Source organism: Dipodomys ordii, unplaced genomic scaffold (assembly GCF_000151885.1).
Source record: "Dipodomys ordii isolate 6190 unplaced genomic scaffold, Dord_2.0 Scaffold7, whole genome shotgun sequence".
Classification (NCBI taxonomy): domain Eukaryota; kingdom Metazoa; phylum Chordata; class Mammalia; order Rodentia; family Heteromyidae; genus Dipodomys; species Dipodomys ordii.
The window spans coordinates 15,120,006-15,141,497 of NW_012267223.1; positions in this window are offsets into that span (position 1 = coordinate 15,120,006).

Genomic DNA, 21,492 nt, shown 5'->3' on the forward strand with positions numbered 1-21,492 from the left:
TTTGCATATTATTATTGTTGTTGTTAGTTATTATTATTAATATTGCCAGTCATGGGGCTTGATTTCAGGGGCTAGGTACTGTCCCTGAACTCTTTTGTTCTGGTCAGTTCTCTACTACTTTAACCCACAACTCAATTTCTGGTTTTCTGGTGGTTAATTGGAGATAAGAGTCTCATGGATTTTCCAGTCTGGGCTGGCTTTGAACCGTGATCCTCAGATCTCATCTTCCAGAGTAGCTAGGATTATAGGCGCGAGCATTAAACTTCTGGCTTAAAACACTGTATATTATTATGATAAGCAGAGCCATACTTACAAATTTGAAAAGAAATCAAAAGTAACTAAAGCATAAGGAAGAGCAAGCTTTTAAAAAATTCAGAAAGTCACAAGAGATTGCCTCTTTTGCTAAAAATCTAAAGTAAGCCAAGTAAAGCACAAGAATTCTAGTTGTTCTAAGTCTATCAGAGAGTTCCAAATACAAATGCAACATGAGCTAAACTCCAGAAAATTGTTCCTTTTTTTATAATGAAGGATCTCTACATACCTTTGGCAGAATGAACAGAGTCTGAGTAATATGCCATTAACTGAGTAGAAAGAAACAAAATAAAATATAAAAAGTGTTTAAAAATGCTTTTCATGTACTGCTTTTTTGACTTATATGACAAAATGAGATTTCTAGGGGACCCCAGAGAGTGAACAACTAACTTTGCACTCACTAACTAGTTCCTCACTAGCTCATCACTAAGTTTTTTTGGACTGTATGAAAAGATTGAGGAGTAGGTAAGCCTCAAGAACGGTGTCTCTGGTTTTGTGTAGCTTCCCATAACTACCGTGAGACTATCTTCTGAAGACGTGAACAGAGTACGATACCTGATATTAATCCAAGGGCACAATGAAGTTCATAAGACTTAGGAACAAAAAGGGTGGGTGCAACATATTAGATACAAGCATTTTTTCCTAAGTATAAATCATCTGAAGCTCTTTCCTCAAAACAACAACTTGTAGTAATATTTAGAAAGCTACATATAGGAGAGACTTCTTCAAACACAGGAAGGAGTACTTACAAGATATCCACAGCTCTCATCCAAATAATTTATGGTAGATAGCCATTCGATTCAAGTTCAAGTTCCTTATTAGAGTTTATATGACCAAGAAATATGGAGCCCATAATAACAATAATGATAATAAAGAAGAATAGCCAAAGTGTTAAAATAGGTTCTTTGGGGGAGGTTGTGGGTGCTGATTAACTATGGCTAATAACTATTTCTGTTTCTTTCTAAGTGACTATATTGCTTAGACCTGCTATCACAAGTGGATCGCACTTTTACAATGGAAGAAGTCTTCACGAATACATTTTGCATTTATGTGATAATCTCTTCTTGACCATATTATCAACAGAAATATAAAGAATAACAGTAATCATGAACAACCATTACTACATGCTTCTAAGGGTCATCAAATATTCTGCCACTCCTCTAATTCCCAGTGAACATGTTTCGAGACAATATTTTGTTTTCTCCATTGTCTGTTCTCCATCTCAGTTCCTCAGTCTTCTTCTTTCTTCCTTTGCGTGTAAGAAACAGAGACTTAGCCTAAATCTTATATTAAAAGTTAGGCAAAGTTCTGACTCTTGGTTTCCACCTAGAAATTCTGCATTCAAGAGGATACTCATGCGAGTCATCCACAAACTGAAATTTTCCAGAAGACAGACTCTGTGCATTCCTCAACAGCACCTCATATGACCAGCCTGGATAGCACAACCACAGGTGTCAGCTCCTCTGTTGTCTTTCTGCAAACTTTCCTGTTCACTGCCCCTTCCTATATTATCACCCATGACCCTGTGAAAACACAAAGTAGCATACCAGATATCAAATATAGAAGAAAACAATAATTTTAGATCATATGTTAATCATATCACATTTCTAGATACTATTTAAGACAAATGCCAGGTCTGACACCAAATATCAGCTAAACACTTACACTCCTTTGCCTTGTCTAACCTGCTGAAATATTCAGTTGCTCTCCCAAACATGGTATTTTTTCTAGTTCTTCTCTATTAAACATGAATGGATTTAGTACTTAGAGTTTTGTCTTCTTCTTTGAGAGGCTTCTTTTTGTATCTCCAAACCCCACTCATGTTAATTCCTCTATAAATGCTTCCTTTATTTGTCCTTACCCTTAACTCTAGTAATGAGATGCTTTCATGTATAATCTTCCTTGGCAATCTACATTTGTTTTATGTACTACACATATACATACAAATTTACTATTTATGTATTTTTACTTTTGTATCTCTGACCAAATATGGAGTCTTAATAAAATATGGATTTAGAAACCATAGCTATTTTTGAGAATCTTTTAGTTTCAGTTTTAGTTTTTGTTCTTTTGTCAGTCATGGGAGTTGCACTCAGGGCCTGGGTACTATCCATGAGCTTTTATGCTCAAGGCAAGAGCTCTACCATTTTGAGCCATATAGCTCCACTTCCAGTTTTCTGGTGGTTAATTGGAAATAAGTCTCTTGAACTTTCCTGCCTGGGCTGGCTTTGAATTGTGGTCCTCAGATCTCAGCCTCTTAAGTTGCTAGGATTACAGGTATGAGCCAACAATACCTGGATAAATTAGTTAGTTTATAAATGATTATAAATAACTCATACCAAATACCGAACTCTTGTCAATCATCACCTTCACACTACACACAAATTTGATTTTAAATTTTAGCTTCATGCATTCATATTATTTAGATATGCTCATCTTCTTTTTATTTCTTTGGGTATTTTTATGTTGTCTGAGACATGGTTTGACTATATACTACAAGGTGGGTCTAGAGTTCATGATTCTCCTGCTTCAGTCTCCTGGTTACAGAGAGTGTTGAGATTACAGAGTGATCTCTGTGCTTGGCTAAGTATTATATGATTCACAATGTTGTCTTTCTTACTGAATAATCATTCTTGAAAAATAGCATGCATTTTCTGTCAGTACTGAAATTGTCATAATGAGGTTGCTAAAATAAATTGCTTGATAGAGTTACTCAAGTTTCCTATAACATTCTGATTTTTCCAAATACTAAGCACTCAAATTTTCAGCTATCATTGCAGATTAGCCTGTATTTAGAAGATTTTTCTGTCATTATAAACATAAATGCCTGTAAACAAATGCAATAGCAAAGGTCGATTATATTGTAGAACTTATATATCATTCTAGTCACACATCATCACTGGAAATCTGTATTTTGAAGGGAACATATAAAACCTATGTGAAGATTGCATGGGGTGTAATGGGGTTTGTTCAAAGAATCATAACTTATACGATGCACATGAAAGATTTATTACAGAATTTAGCCCACATGCAACTCTGAGAACTGTGCAAAGGTCTCCAGAACACTGTTGCCTTTTGTCCTGAGAATCTGAAGTTCTTATAGAGCAAAAACTTTGGTCATCAGGAAAAGTTGGCATGAACCAAGAGTGAGTATAAACTGGTAAGTCTGAAGACAACCTGAAGCTGGATTTGTCCTCACGTTCTTTGCTGTCGATGATAGGATGATGATCAGAAACTCCCATGCCATAGAAGTTAACATGAGGCTCTCTCAGAACTCGTAGAAGCTGAAGATGTTGCTGTGATGAGGCCCAAAGATCTACAGGCCCACTTGCTGTACTGTCCCAATGAGTAGGCCTCTGGGCAGAGAACATCTGTATCATAGTGTCTGGTCCCTTATTCTCATTTTTACCTATAATGGCCATTCCCTCTCTTTAGCCACATTACTTTGTTTTATGGAAAATAATTACCTGGAATTTGACACAGAAAGATTTTTCTGGGAAATTGCTTTAGCTTAGATAAGTTCATGTAACAGTAGATGACTGCACACATAGAGAATAATGGACACTGAACTAACAAAGGAAGAAACAAACTCAAAAATATAATCTCAATAAATAAAATATATTTACTGGTAACAACATGTACTAGGAAAAATATTTTAGTATTAAAACGCATCTTACAAAACCTTTCAGCATTCAAAATCCAGTCATTGGTCCATGCAATGCAATAAATCATTATGGTCAATTAGATAATTCCACATCAGTTTATTTTAATGCAGTTACTCCACAAAGTTGACCCTCCTATTTCTTTATAGACTTATCCATCTAACTAATCAATAATAAACATATATTAAAGACTGCAAATGCACTTCCACTTCCATTAATTGTATATTATTCTATATTGTATTGTATTGAATTATTGTATATTATTCTATTATGTTATTCTATGGAAAAGCCAAGCAGAATATCTGGCACTTGGTAATAGCATCCCTTGAAAAGACAATAGGATGTAATGTGTTTAATAGATCGCAAAGTGAAAAAGGTCATATCCTGTGGAATATTCAAAGGATGACAAAGAGAATTAAAAAACACGCTCATAATCAATTGCATTTTTGTTAATTCATTAAAGTCATTGTTTCTGAAATCAGAGATGTGAAATAGGAACACAAAAAGATGACCTTAACATAGAACGACAGAAGACTGTAATGTTGATAATAATAAAATACTACAATTTATTGAGAGAGACAAAGTTGATACACCTGAACAATCCCAAACCCTGCAAATAGAACAATTGTTCTCAATCTAAAATTTTAATATCAGTGGTTATGTTATGTATGATTCTCTTCAGAGTTTTCCTTGGAGATTTATGACATCCCTGCTATTATCCCTTGAAAAATGTAATGAGATTTAGCTGTAATACAGGATTGCATTTCAAAAAGGATGAAGCTTTATCTTAGTCATTCCTCATCTTTTTAGATTTCCATTGGGATTCAGAGTCAAGATGGTTGCCAGCCTACCTCGTATGCAAATATGTGTCTGCCCCTGGCTGATGAGCTCAAGAGAGGGAGTCATTTCTCTGCATCTCTTTTCACTGCTGGTTGATAAATTCACTAAGCTTGTTTCAAAGGCCTGGGTTGTGCTAGACACCACACAGGGTCCTGCAGCTGACAATCCCAACATTCAGGGCTCCTGTGCTAGAGGACTTATAGTTAGGCAAAATGAGCAGATTAATCGACGTTTATAGTATGGTGAGAATGTCAGGGAACATGTTAGAGGAGACGTGTTAGAACATATGGTAGAAATATGAAGAGGCAGATCAAGGATAGTAAAGTTGTGAAGAAATAGATCTATAATACAATCAGGCTGAAGACTGCATCTCCAAACATAACATCTAGCCTATAGAAAGGCACACTCTAAGAAGCAATGGCCAGGAAACAGACAGTTTACTGAAATTGATGTTTGTGTACGGAAGAGAGGTTTGGGAGGAGAGAATCACAGTACAAACCTAGGCTAGAATTAAAGAAGGTATCCCATGAAGCTCTCGTGTAACAATTGATGGCATGAAATCATGGTGAGTGTAAAGAATGGTTCACAGGGAATTGTTCTCCGCTCTCACCCCCCACTGAGAAGTACAACTGAATAATTATAGCACATAAATCACAAACAGCACTTGAGATTCCCATTTATCTTTTCCTGTCTTTCCCCATCGTGGCTTTAAAGGGGTCAGAAGTGATAGGATAGGCAGTAAAGATAAAGTTCCTATCCCAAAGGGCCTTATGATCTAGCATGGAAAAATTATGCATACCAAAAACTCCCGAAGTCAAGACATGGTTGACTCTCTATAAACATTAAAGGTATTTAGTAATGAAATGTCTCCTGGAGACAGTCTTAAGTACTCAAGCACAGTGGATGGTCATTTCTTTGAGCCTTTCTGTAATTCTAAGGCAATTAGTCTATTTTAATAGGGGCTAAAGAGTCCAACACTGTAGGGGAGTTGAAGTAAATCTGAGGATCATCTCTTGATATATCACTCAGAGTTTTTGTCTCGTTACCAGTGTGGACATGAAATTATAAAATCTAGATAGCTTTCAAGTTTGGTAGAGCATGTATTCATTGTCCTGAGGTGCAGGCTTACATTTCTTCGAGATAAAACACAAAGTAGTGATTGTCAGGCAGGGTTACGTTAAATAGTTCAGCCTTATAAATTTTTATATAGCTGGACCTTTAGAGGTGATGAGGCATTTGTAAGTAGGAAGCAAACTCCATGCTCTATAGACCTGGAAATTCTTCCCTTTCAATCAGTCTGATACATTGGAGGGGAATGTGAACCCCAGTTCAAACTCCAGTGAGATTTTACAAGCCACTTTGGCAAACTTGGCTTTGTTCTTTTCTGGAAAATATATTTCTAGGTTTAAATTTGGTACACTATCAAAACAAAACTAAGATGACTGCCTTCCTTGCTTTCTACTCTATCTTCTAGCACTTAGTGGAAGAAATGTCAATAAAAATTGTTCATCATGAATAAAATCAGGACTCTTTTTTTTATAAAGGTAAGTTAGGATTAAATAATATATAGAAGGTGAAAAGTGCTCAGACGTTACTCAGATCTCCTAAGATCATAGAAAACCCTTTGGTTTATCTGGACATCTCTTCTTTCTTCTTTTTCATTCAGAGTTCACTTTCTTTTCTTTGGCTTAGATGCTTGGCTAATAGGATATTGGTAAACACCAGGAGAAGAGGATTCCTGGGAGTTTATGTTATTAGACTGTATCAGTGCTAGTTACCACTAAAATGTAAGTTATCTTGAATTGTGAGAACAATATATCATGCAAACTGTCATTAAAAAATCAGTAATCTTAAACTTGGAAGGTCATGAATTAGAGTCCAATCTGGATTACATATTGAGTTCCCACATCATAACTAAGTCAACAAAATTAAAAAGCAGAAGTAAGACATTTTCAAAACTCATTACTAACTCTTTTTTTTATTTCTATATTTTTTCTAGGCCACTAACATCGCTTAAGCTTATTACATCTAACATAATGGGAGTTCTATATAGGGATCTGATTCTGTATATCTCTTTTCCAGTTTCATACTTCAACAGACTATTTGCATTATCAAGGTGAAAATGATCATAGACATGGCAGAAATGTATGCTGCACATTGGAACAAGTTATTCCCCCCAATGGGAAAAAATAGAACATTAGAAAATGTGCTGACAAGACTGCACCTTGTCTGAATTTCAATAGGATCAGGATTCCAATGACCCCAGAACTGGAAAAAGGGATTGGTATGCCAAACTGTACCAACAATGTGCTTTGTACTATGGACCAGATTTCCTCCTGGGACTCTGAGCTTTTAGAGCATGTTAAGGAGAAAGTATGGTCATGACCTGTCTCCAGTAAAAACCTTGCATATGTAGCCTACAATGAGCTCCTCTGGTATAGAGTACTGAAAAACTACTTCTCATTTCTAGCAAATGTTGAGCTTGGTATAATACTGTAGCTACCAACAGGACATTGCATATCTTAAGTCAAAAGAATATATATCCATATATATATGTACATACACACACATATATTCACAAATACACACACATACATAGAGAGAATTATAAAGTCATTAGTCACTATACTCACTTGAGTGTGGCTCTTAAGATTTACACCTGCCTTCCTATTTGATACTTTGCAAGTTTAAAATGCACACAGTTAAGAGATACCTATAGCAAGTAAGTCCTGTATATTTAAGGTGTACAATGTGATACTTTGGCATATGTACTAATTGTGAAATAATTCGCATCGTCACGCTAATGAATATCCTCCCCGCCCCGCAGAGCTTATTTTAACAATTTTAGTCTCCAACCCTTAAAATCTTCATTTTCATTGTCTGGGGGCTCTTTGTGCTAGAGATTCCAGTAAATTCTCAGCTTATGTCTCTGAACATCTTCAACTTTTGATGGTGCAGCACAGTTGGGAACTTCTGGTTACAGGTTAATACATGCATATGTGTCCCTCCATAAGATATTCTTGGTTATTTTCAATCAGGGACACAGTATACCCCTTTTAATATATTTACAGTATAATGAATTTATGAGAATTCTTGCTATAAATATTCTTAAAGGCTAAACATTAAAATAGTGTGAGTATAGAAGTTGGCATGCATAATTCATTGATAGCAAGGTATTATGCAAGTTCCATGCTCTAGAGAATGGTTACATAAAATTTTAATGAAAGTTTTTCCAACCTAAAACTCATCTATGCTCCTGAGTAACATAGGAGAATATCACTTTTCTTGTAGGTGGTTCTGGGTAGCTAAATCACAGATTGTGGAAGAGATATGTTCATTAAGTTCTTAGACTTTCAGGAAAACTGGGCTGAGTTTCCATTAACTTGTATGTCCACTTTGTGATTTTTTTAAACTTGTATTGCTTAAAAGGGTGAAAAATAGTATTTTGCAAAGAGGCCAGCTGAATGCATTATATTAGTATTAGAAAAAAAACTAGTACATATAGCATGTAGCAACATATCTAATAAGACATATAGCAATGTATCTACTACATAAATCACTTATGCAGAAAAAATAAGATATACTGTTTAGAGTCACTGTTCTTTAAATTTCAAAAAAGGAGCTAGGACTGGACGCAGGTGGCTCACGCCTGTAATCCTCCTGCTTAGGAGACTGAGGTGTGAGGATCGTGGTTCAAAGCCAGCCCAGGCAGGAAAGTCTGTGAGATTCTTTTTTAAAATACATTTTTATTGTCAAAATAGTGTACAGAGGTGTTACAGTTACATGAGTAAGGTAATAAATACATTTCCTATCAAGAATTGTTACCGCCTCCTTTGTTTTTCCCTTACCATCATTTCCCTCCCCAACTTCCCAACTCTTCCCTCCCTCCCCCTCACAAGTTGTAAAGTTCATTTTCAACATAGTGTCTTGTACATATAATTGTTACATAAGGTGACTTGTATCCCTATTGAAGCATTTTGTTTTTTTCCATTCCCCTCCCCAAATTAGAAAAGTGTATATACAAGATGCAGGACACCCGAATCAAATACAGTGAACACAGGGGTTATACCATGGGAGAAGAACATACAAAAGAAACAAAATAAATCACATAATACATTAAAAGTATGTTAAAAACAATAGCAAGAAAGAAAAAAGCAATTGTGTCCCTGTCTTGATGTTCATTTCGCTTAACATCATCAGATATGGTCAAATGTACATAGCTTTTTTACCTTTTCTGCTTGTCCTAGACAAATACTAGTTAGTGCAAATAAGGGAAACCATGGGACCTATGTTTCCTTGGGCCTGGCTTACTTCATTTAATATGATTTTTTATCTCGAATTAACCACCAGAAAACTGGAAGTGGTACTGTGGCTCAAGTGGTAGAGCACTAGCCAAGAGCTGAAGAGCTCAGGAACAGCGACCAGGCCCAGAGTTCAAGTCCTATGACAAATATATATATGTATGTATGTATACACACACACATATATGCGCTTGGTATATTTCTTTAGTAAGCATAGGCAGGTATTCTAATATTTCATGAGCAAGAAAGCTTATCAGTGAGAATATTACATTCTATACAATAGCCACAATCAAGTAATACAGCTTTTAAATCTTTAGAAGATTCAGCTTGTCAGACACCCTGAAAACATTACAGGACAGAATGGAGAAACCCTAGGTGTCCTTGGCACAGGCTGAAATTTTCTTAATAGAGACCCAGAAACACAACAAATCAAAGAAAGGTTGGACAAATGGGATTGCATGAAGCTGCAGAGCTTCTGCACGGCAAAGGACATAGCTAGCAAGATCAATAGAAAGCCCACGGATTGGGAGAAGATCTTCACTAGCCATACAACGGACAAGGGTCTCATATCTAAAATACATGGAACTCAAAAATTATATCCCCCAACAACAAATCCTCAAAGAAACAACTGCCCAATAAATAAGTGGGGTAAAGACTTAAAGAGAAACTTTTCTGAAGAGGAAAGAAGGATGGCCAATAGACACATGAAGAAATGCTCAACCACTCTAGCCATAAAAGAAATGTAAGTCAAAACAACATTGAGATACCACCTCACCCCAGTTAGAATGGCTATAATCAAGAACACTAATAACAACAGATGCTGGAGGGCATGTGGACAGAAGGTAACCCTACTACTTTGTTGGTGGGAGTGTAAACTTGTTCAACCACTTTGTAAAGTAGTGTAGAGTTTCCTCAAAAGACTCCACATAGAGCTCCCCTATGACCCAGCAATCCCACTTTTGGGCATTTACCCAAATGATCACAAACAAGACCACACTAAAGCTACCAGCACAACTATGTTTATTACAGCATTATTTACCATAGCTAAGATATGCAACCAACCCAGATGCCCCTCAGTAGATGAATGGATCAAGAAATGTGGTATATATACACAATGGAATTTTATGCCTCCATCAGAAAGAATGGCATTGCCTCATTTGTTAGGAAATGGCAAGTCTTGGAAAAAATTATATTAAGTGAAGTAAGCTAGGCCCAAAGAAGCTAAGTCCCACGGTTTCCCTTATTTGCAATAACTAGTATGTGTGTGCAATAAGCAGAAATAGTCAGATAAGTTGATGTTAAGTGAAATGAACCCCAAGTTAAGACTCAAATGTTTTTTCTCTCTTGCCATTGTTTCTTACATATTTATAAGATGATTTCTTTGTTGCTTTGTATGTCCCTCCCCCACAGTATAACCTCTGCTTTTACCGTATTTGATGTTGGTATAAATTGTGGAGGGGAAGGGCAAAAACAAATTGTTTAAATAGGGATACATGTTGACCTATTACAACAATGAGATGTACAAGATGTTATGTGGAAAATGAACTTTACAAATTTGTCATAGGTGGCGGGGAGGTTAGGGGAGGAGAGATGGGAATGGATGGGAAGGGGAAACAAAGGAAGAAGCAACAATGCTTGATAAGAAATATACTCATTACCTTGCTCATGTGATTGTAACCCCACTGTACAGTATTTTCACAATAAAAAACTTATTAAAAAAGAAAAAGCAGAAATTTGGAAATGTGGAAAATTAAAAATAAATAATTTTAGGGCTGGGAAGGTGGCTCAGTGGTAGAGTGCATGCCTTTCATGCATGAGGCCCTGCATTGGGTTCCTCAGCACCACATAAACAGAAAAAGCCAGAAGTGGTGCTGTGTTCAGGTGGTAGAGTGCTAGCCTTTACCTGAAGAGCTGAGGGACAGCACCCAGGCCTACAGTTCTAGACCCACGGCGGAATAAACAAACAAACAAACAGACAGACAGACAAATAATTTTAAAATATGTTTATTGGTAATGTTTCCAAGTATGATTTGTGTAGAGGAATGAACTATATCAGAAAAATACATAATTGATAATTGTGTGGCATTGTTTGTTCTCTGAGAGGATTCTTATTGCTAATGTCCTTCCTTAAGGTGGACCAAAGCAAATGAAAGCAATTTTAAATAACAAAAAGCAACCTCAGTATTTTGCTATGCAAGCAGATGTGTATAGATGGACACTGGACACCTTCAGATGGTCACTAATCAAGAATGGTCAGCAAGATTGTCCTTGTAAAAAGTCAGTGATTATCATGACAACAAATGTCACTCATAATGTCTATATCCCTGGGGACCAAAAAGTTCTGTTCAGCAAAGAAAATGTTCATGTTTTGATGCTCATCCTATAAGAGGTGCTTAAAAGCAAGGGATGGTAGGGGGGAAAAAAACAAAGGAGGGGGTAATAAGGTTCGATAATTAATATACTCATTACCTTACTCATGTAACTGTAACCCCTCTGTACAGTATCTTTACAGTAAAAAATAGGTATAAAAGATTCAGCTTGCATATGTGACTAAATATATCATATCTAGAATACTAGACACATGTACATATTCAAATACACATATATTTTAGTAAATAGTTTGAATTGAATAATGATAATAATAATGGAACAATTATTTTGTTTCTTTTGCTTCTCCTGTCTTAACAGACTTGCAGTTTAGAGGACAAAAATCTAAAACGTTTTAGGAGACAACACAGGAGGCTGTGTTGCGTGTCACAGTTGGTGGCTGTGGTTTAAAAACAAAACAAAACTAAGAACTTTTGGTGTGGAGCAGTGGGGTCAAACCAAAGGTAGAAATTGAGAGTACAGTTTGTTTTTGTTTTAATTAACTTTCCTCCTATCTTTAATCCGGGAACTATTTTTAAATTATAGAACTTTTATCCTAGTATTTTTTTTGGGTATGAACCAATTAAGTGAACATTGATTAAGATCACATTCCATGAGATTTTTTTAGCAATATTTGAAAGAGAGAAAAATATCTGGAAGAGATTAAAATATGAATCTTGTTGTGTATAGAAAGATCTTACATAATAGAAAGAAGTGCTGATAATGTCTTAATGTGGTGTTTCACCTTCGTAAAGCTCCTAGCATGGGCCTGCTGTTAAAGAAACCTTGTTAAATCATGCCTGTCTCTTGAATCTGTGAATTTTTATACACTCCATTTAAACTTTTCCAAATTTTGGCAAATGGACATGGGTTGTTTTAAAATCTGAATCAATATTTTCCTGTCACACCCAAGGTGGGGAAGAATGACCACAGAATAGATGTAAGTAGATAAACTCCAGGTCAATGAGGCTTTTTGTGACATTTTTCTTTTATGATGCAAAGTAATGATTTCCTGTTGAAATCAGATCCCCACATATGCAGCTAATGTCTACTTTAAGACCTATTTAACTATAGGGCTCTTTCTTTTTGATCATGTTGCTTTTTATATAGTAAATATTTGTTGAATATTTCAAAACAATTCATGATATTCATCTTCCAGAACTTTGAGTGTAGAATTAGTTGGGGGTTAACCCCTCACTTTGCCATAAACTGGTAGACATTTAAGTATTAAATTCATTTCTCTCTTTTCCTGAGACATGCTTACCATAGCACTGTTTTCTTGTTTTTGATTTTTGTTTTGCTTTTGTGTTTGCATACATCTTTCCCCAACTAGAAATTTGCTAGAAAGGTGGCTACTCTCCTTCTCCTTACTTGGTCTTAATTACTTAATTCCTGATAGGTTCTTGATACATGAATGGAAAAATAAATCTAAAACAGTGTGTTTTAAAAGTGCTTCAAAAAGTCCCCCAGAATTGTGTATGTCTTGTTGAGACATTTTATTACAGTTGACCTCGTTCTTTCAAATATTCAACTCTCCATTACTCAGAGGGATTATTTGTTCTCTGGTACAGATTAGGACAAAGTCTTCCTAAAGAGAGCTCATCTCACAAAATCAGGTTTTTGCATTAATTTGTATTATGTATTAATTTCTCTCCAAATGAGAGAAACTTTAGTCTTAGAAGTCTTCCTTTCCAATTGGTACTCTGATAAGCCTGTTCTGGGATTCCTCCTCATCTAGTGATAGGTAGAAATCATCAGTACCTTGAAAATCTAAGAACAGTTTAAACATTTAAATTTATCAAAACATCATGTTCAGAAGACCTCGATAAATGATGGCAAATTTGTAGATTAATGCCTGAAAGTTTGGGATCAGCATTGATATATATCCACATTGCTCTAAATTAGCTGTAAATATTAGGTGAAAAAAGTTATTCTAGGTACTATATTCTATGAACTGTTTATTGAAGAATATATGGAGCAGTTGAATATGTGTAATCAAAGCAGAGAATTTCCTTTGAATTTTCCTGTAGAGGGATATAAAGAAGATACATTGTTGGAAATTACAGAATCAGGCTGGATTTCATTTTCTTTGCTTTATACTTGTGTTGACATCTATCAGGATTTTGCAACTTTGGCAAAGATGAACAAAAGCAATAAACTTTACCGCACAATATTCAGCAAGTGTCTAAGAAAGGTGGCAGCTAGACAAACAGCTACAGCTTTCTCAGATAAATTTAGCTTAACTCTTGTTGATTATGAATCAATGAGACTGGTAATTATATCCTTACCTTTCTGTGGGGAGCCTTGGACTCTGTTCTCCGTCTGACTGTGGCTGTGTTAGCTTTTGGTTGTATTAGCTACTTAGGATCCCCAAAGTTCTTTTTCCTTCCTTCTTAAATTTTTAAAATAGTGTTTGTGTAGTTGATATGCAGACGGGTTAAAGTTATATGAATTATTTGTTATGGAAGAGAACAGAATAGAAGTAGTCCGAACTCGATCATCAACAGGCCAGGATTGTTGATTGAGGAACCTCCTGTGGGTTTGGAGGTAGAGCCAGATAGTTGGGACAGGAACTGGGTTTTTATATGACATCTGAGCAAGGAGCAAAGGCTCATAAAAAAAGCCACAGGTCAAGGGAGGTGGGGGCTTTTCAGCTGGGCCCACAACGGGATGTGGATTGCTTTGATAGCATCAAACAAGTTTTCACATACTTGGGATTTTGCCTGACAGTCTGTATGGACCTTGGACTAGAGGGTGTGTGTGGGGGGGCGGGGGGAGATCAATCCTCATCATGTACAATCAGTACAATTCTTTCAAAACAACCTTGATATTCCACCTCACTCCAGTTAAAATGGTCATTATCAGAAAAATTAACAATTACAAATGCCAGCGGGGATGTGGCCCCAAAGGAACCCTATGACACTGTTGGTGGGATTGTAAACGTGTCCAACCACTCCGGAAAGCCCTGTGGAAAGTCCTTAAAAGACTAAACATAGTGTTTGCCTAAGACCCAGCAATTCTACTCCTGAGCATTTTAATGGACCCTAAACAAGTCCACACTGAAGTTTCCAATGTTCTGAAGACATCTTGGGCTGTTTCAGCTGTTGTCAAACTGAACCTAGAACTCATTTGTGAAAGCTGTGTCAAAGTAGACTGTGTACTTTAGAGGGCTTTGTTCAGCTGACTTTCTTAAAGAACACATCTATCATCAAGAGAAGCATAAATAATTCTCAGAATTGCACAAATACATTATGCTTCCATCCAACTGTGAATGCTTTTTTGGTAGTGTTCTGGAACAAATCAGGTTATAAAACATCGATAAACTACACACGGAAAAATTAAAATTTTAAATATTTATGCTTCCCAAAGCCAGCTGAAGCATGAGACAGTCAGGCTGGAGATTTCTGGTATGAGAAATAAAACTGATATGTCGGATTTGGTGACAGATCACTTATCATTTCAATTATATGTACGTTATTTTGGCAGTTTATTCTCATGTGTAGCACTATTTTTTTCCTCTCTGTAATAGTAGTTTTGAGGCCAGGCTATTTGCACTAACAAGGCACATCATAATGGAAGCATTGAGTACTACAAAGCAAACAAATGTCTAATGGCCAAGGGATTCGGGCTGGGGCCAAGTTGACAGTTCAATTATCCAAACAGGTTACAAATGATTGCATTGAAGACAAATGCCTTTCCCTTTGCGAATTCTACTCAATAAGACAAAAAAAAAAAAAGAAGTGTTGAAGCAAAGATGTTCTTTCTCTGTAGATAATTATGTTTCTCCAAAATATGATGCATACTCTGTGCTTCACATGGATTTAAAGACTCGAGAGTATCCAAGTTTGGGGATATTTTAAAAAAGATCAAGTTAGTGCCAGATACTGGTGGCTCATGACTGTAATCCTAGCTATTCAGGAGGCTGAGAGCTGAGAAATGTGGTTCAAAGCCAGCCCTGGCAGGAAAATGATCTCCAACTAACCACCAGAAAACTGAAAGTGGCATTGTGCCTCAAAGTAGTAGAGCACTAGCCTTCAGCATAAAGAGTTCAGGGAAGGTGTGCAAGCCCAGAGTTCAAGCCCCACAACCAAACAACAACAACACCAGTATGATCAGCTTATTTTAAGAGTAAGTTACAAAGGTTAAGAATACAGTAACTCGTTCCAAGATTCTGTGCCACGCTTGGAGTTCTCACACAGAAGATCTTCCCTATGTCTAATGTGATTTGTGAGTGCAGTGATTATATTTTTCTTTGTGTATATGTGTGAATTAGCTATTACCAAATGACTTTTAGGCTAATTGCTATTTATAATTCCTTATTAAGGAAATGCGTGTGTGTTAGGACGTAGCTCAGTGAGCGAATACCTGCTTGGCGTACATCAGGACCTGTGTTACCCCTTAAACTGAAAATCTGTTCTTGTTTAGGGAATTTTGTGGCTATTGTTACTTTTCATTTGGAAGAAGACTGCCTTCAAAAAGAAAATCATCATATGGTTCAAAATGGGAGAAAACTCTGTCCCTTTCATGGTTTCATAAACATATGGATGTTCAAATTATATCATAGAATTTATGGAGCACCAAGGATAAAGGCTCATGACTTGTCAATGAAGGCATTTTTTGGAGCCAAAGGAATCTTGTTCTCCAAAGGAATTGGATAGGTTTGGATAATTCACTTAACATTGTTAAATTTACTTTTGTTTGTCTGTGATGTAGCACTGGTAATATTAGCATTACAGCTCACAGGAATAAATAATGTTTCATCGTTATGGGACACAATGTCAAAATATCATAAGTGATTTGTTGAACTAGTAGCAAGTGAACTTCACAGTCGTATTTTAGCTATGTGGGTCTGAATGATGCAAACTCCATTTTTTTCTTTCTTTATTTTTGTCATGGAGCTTGAATTCAGGACCTGGGTGATATCCCTGAGCATTTTTTGTTTTGTTTTGTTTTTTCTTCACAAGGTGAGCACTGAACTACTTGAGCCACAGAGGCACTTCTGGTTTTCTGGTGGTTAATTGGAGATTAGAGTCTTACAGACTTTTCTGCCAGGGCTGGCTTTAAACAGAGATTCTCAGATCTCAGCCACCTGAGTACCACCTGAGTACAGGCCTGTGCCACCAACTTCCTGTTTCCATTTTGTTCAATGGGCAGCCATTCGTTGTACATAGTGCTAGTCCTGGGCTGCTGCCTCAATGGAAACAAAATATTTCAGGAGCAACTGAGGATCAATGAATAAAATTTGGTTTGGTTCCACACTGGGAAAGTGCTGCCCAGTGAAAGTAAAGACAGAGAAGGGTCTTTGAAGTGAAGGACGTCCAGACGAATGTGCTGAACATTTGATAATCCCAGTCCATTTGGGGAGGGAACTGTGACAAATATACTTCTTGGAAACAAACCTGTTTAAAATAGGGGTCCAGGGTTTGTGTTGACAATTAAAATTGCAGAACCAGAAAATACATGGACAAAATTGGAAAATTTTATAAATAATTTGGCTCTAAATTTCAGCATTGGTTATGATATATATATATAATATATATTGCTAATTTAAATATATTCTCAGAAAAGAAAAATAACATTTCACTTTATGGCAAATACATCAATTAAAACCACAAATAGGTGAGTTCTTATCTGGGTAAATGGAAGCAAAACATTGTGCAGACAATGCAAGTGTTGAAAAGCTATGTTTCTGCTTTCCGATCTTTGTTGAAGTATAAAGACAGAACTATCTTAACAAGGCATGCCTGATCTTTTATGTATAAGCTGTGGAAATATGACTGCAAATAAGCTGAAATCTCTTCCCTTTCATCAAAAATTTCCCATTTTTCTCCATTGTCTAATGTCTAGTAACACTGTCCTACTCTCTGTCATTATCTTGTCAACTATTTTTCATTTTAAATCCAACTATATATGAGATCACACAGTATTTACCTCTCTGTGACTAGATTGTATAACTTAGCATAAAGTCCTTCAGATTCATCCATACTGTTGCAAATACAAGCTTAACTTTCTCTAAAAGATTTAATAGTATTCCATGTTATACAAATACATGTACATATCCATGCAACATATAGAATATATACATCCATATATACATATACTACACTTAACTCATTTATATATTGGTGCAGAATTAGGTTGCTGTGAGCACTTACTAAAAATGTGAGAGTGTAGATGCCGCCTTGAGATTCTGGTTTTAATTTCTTTGACTATGTACCCAGAACTTGGACTGCTAGATTCAGTGCTCTTTATATTTTTAATTTTCTGAGGTATCCCTATAATGTTTTCCATGATGGCTATCGTAATTTACATTTCCACCACCCACATCCAAGAGTTCCTTTATCTCCACATCCTAACCAATGTGTTTGTCTTTAGTCTTTTATAATAAAGATATCCTAATAGGTGTGAACATCATTCATTGTGGTATAGACTTACATTTCCCTGATAATAAAGCTATTATCCATCTGTGTGTGTCCAGCAGAAACATCTTTATTCAGTTTCTTTGCTAATTTCTGAGTGTAAAATTGTTGTTGAGTTCTTTATATATTTTAAATTTTAACCTCTCATTAGACATATGGTTCGCAAATATTTTTTTCTAGTCCTTCTGCTGTTTTTTCATTTTTTTGTTTCCTTTGCTGCACAAGAATATTTTAGGTTGGTATAGTTTTAATTTTTTTTGTTGCCTATGTCTTTGGTCTTTGGTATCAACTTCAAATCTTTATTGCTGAGACCAATATTAACCAGTGGTTGCAAGACCAATTTCAACCAGTAGCACCCCTGAGTTTTTATGACTAGTTACTTTTATTTTAGTCATGACTACTTTTATTTCATTCTTAACTAGTTACCTTAGTTATTACTAGATACACTTTAGTCATGAATAGTTATTTTTATTTACTTTTATTGTTTAAATTGTAATTTTCATGGGTATAAGTACTATGAGCTAGCTGCCTTGTTCCTCTAAATTTATTAGGGTGTTAAGTTTTATAAAATAATTATATGTATTGTATATGGTTCTTATCTATTAGGGTTATTTTCTATTTCAAACAGCAGAAGTCAGTATTCTACAGGATTGGCCTAAATTTCAAATGAAATAGAGTATGAAAACAAGCTTAATAGATGTTTAAGAAAAAAATATGACTTATACTCCTGGGACTATTCTTAATTTCTTCTGTTCAATTTTTGTCCATATGAAAGACTCAGTTATTACAATAATAAAAGAAATTTAACTTGTGGGATAAGATATGACTCAAAGCTCTCCGGAATAATTCCATTCTGTTTCTGATTTTTACATTTGTATTTCACAGTTCAATTTCTTCCCAGGACTTGTGCTAATGACATTTTTAAGCCATAATTAAAAGTAAAATACTTATTGCTTTAGTGATTACCTCTTTTCTTCTCTGGAGCATTTGCTGAGGATACACACAAATGAAACCTTTTCCTCAGTCACCTACTTAGATATAGTATAACATCATTTGGTATCTAGGCCATTGTACAAAATCAATTAGATTATCCGCTTGTTACCTGTAATTTAGATAATTACACTGTATTATGAGGCATTTTCAATTGAATACCAGTTTAAATTCCCATTCAGATGTTTCTGACAGTCAGTGCTTGCTTAGACTTACATACATATTTCTGAAATTTTATCAGAGATCTATTGAGGAACAATACAAACTTTATATATTCTTAACACTAAATTCTATGGGTTTTACTTGAACCTTTGTTTTTCAGTGATTAGCTATTTCCATGTAACTACCTAATCATCTGTTTTTCTACTGAAATGTCTTTGAAAAATCCTTTGAATTTAGGTAAGCAAGAGAGATAAACTTTAGAAGAAAAACCACACTAAGAGACCTAGGTCTGCTGATGCTACCAGAACACTAAAGGACCTTGATTTCCTGATATCTTACTTTGTTCTTAAATGTTTATGTTTATGCATGTACATGTTCAGATACAAACAAGATGCACCTATGCCCAGCTGAATTTCTGTTCATATTTTGATAATATTGAGGACCCAGAAAAATCAGAATCTTTTCTCACTTTCAAGGTGACTTTTGCTATGTAATCTCTGTATCTCCGCATAATTTTTAAGAATAATTTCTGTTCATATTTTGATAATATTGAAGACCCAGAAAAATCAGAATCTTTTCTCACTTTCAAGGTGACTTTTGCTATGTAATCTCTGTATCTCCACATAATTTTTAGGAATGACAAGAAAGGAAGGAAAGTCCAGGGGAAACATAGTGTAGTGTTTCAGTAAATTTGAACATTTTGTGGGAACACTTTTGGGAAAAAAAATTTGATGGTTTGTGGGGCTTGAACTCTGGGCCTGTCCCTGAGCTCGAGGCAAGCATTCTACCACTTGAGCCACAGTACCACTTCCAGTTTTCTGGTGGTTAATTGGAGATAAGAATCTTACAGACTTTTCCTACCCAGGCTGGCTTTGAACCATGATCCTCAGATCTCAGCCTCCTGAGTAGCTAGGATTACAGGGGTGAGCCACCAGTAGCTGCCCTTTTGTAGAGTTTTTGTAAAAGTTGAGTTGGCAAATTTGTGTTGGATATTAGATAATCACATTTCCATTCCTACCATTTTGTTTTGTAAAACACAATATGTTTTTCTTATGGAAAGAGATGTGAAGGAATGTTCAATAGCTTTATCAAATCAAAACTGCTCTAAGATTCCATTTTGCTCCAGTCAGAATGGCAGTTGTCAAGAAAATGAACAACAATATGAGATGTGAAATTAAAAGAACTTCAAAACAGTTGGTGGAAATTTAAAAGAGTATAACCACTGAGGAAATTAGTGTGGAAGTTCCTCAAAATAATAAAAATAAACCTTTCCTTTGATCCTCCCATAACATCTTTGAGCATATACACTGAAGAATGTAAATCAGTATACAAGAAAGACAGCTGTGCATCTGCGTTTATGACAGCTTTCTTCCTAATAGCCAAACTGTGGAATCAGAGCAGGTGTCTGAGCACTAAAATATTTATGGTTCAATGTCTACCTGTACCTATAGTTACAAATTCCTATAGATAGATATGAATGACATAGATATATAAACATAATTGTATGTATATGATAGTTTTACTATCATATTATTTACTATTTGCAATCATACCATGTCATCATACATGGCTGCATAACTCATAATGCTACTCTACCATAAGGGAAACTAATATGACATTTGCAGCAAAGTAGAAAGAGCTGGAAATAATGAAGATGAGTAAAATAAAGTTCAAAGAGCTAAATATTGCATGTTTCCACTAAATTGCGGGATATTGACTTAAAAGATGTACCTATATATGTGCATAAATACATTTATATATGTACACATATACAGAGAAAGCTTGGGGAAACCAAGAGACAACAAAGAAGAGATTGATAGAAGATAAATAATATCAAAATACATGAAAATATGTATTAATATATCATAATAAAACTCAGTAAAACCTATTGGCCAACAAGGGAACAGGAAGGTCAGACTGAGACAGCAATAGATGAGGTTAATCTACCTAAATTATAGTACTTGCACAAGTGAATTATCAAAAGAAAAAATAATAACGTAACGCAATGACACTTGGATAGATAAAAGTCAGAGCTCTGTCATTTATATAAGTTCTGAATATGGAACAGTTGATCATAGGGGCAGGAGAAGAGCAAGCCGGATCTAGAAGAGGTAATTGTCATATGAAGATGCATCAAGTTTTCATCAGCCTCCCTGAGGAATTATAATTTCAGTAATGTGTGGCTGGGGGAGCTTTAAGCACAGAGGCTTTCCTACTCATCCACTGCTTAGTCCTGCAGCCAGCCCAGCGTGTGCACAGTTGTTCCACAGTGTGAGAAACAAGACATAAACAAACCAAACATACCCAGGATGTGAATTTAATTATTTGTTCAAGAAAGGAATGAAGTAGCTTTTGGTCTGGACTACATCTGGTATTTAAAAGCAAAAACAAAAAAACAAAAAAAACCCAACCAAACAAACTTGATCCACCTGCCATTCC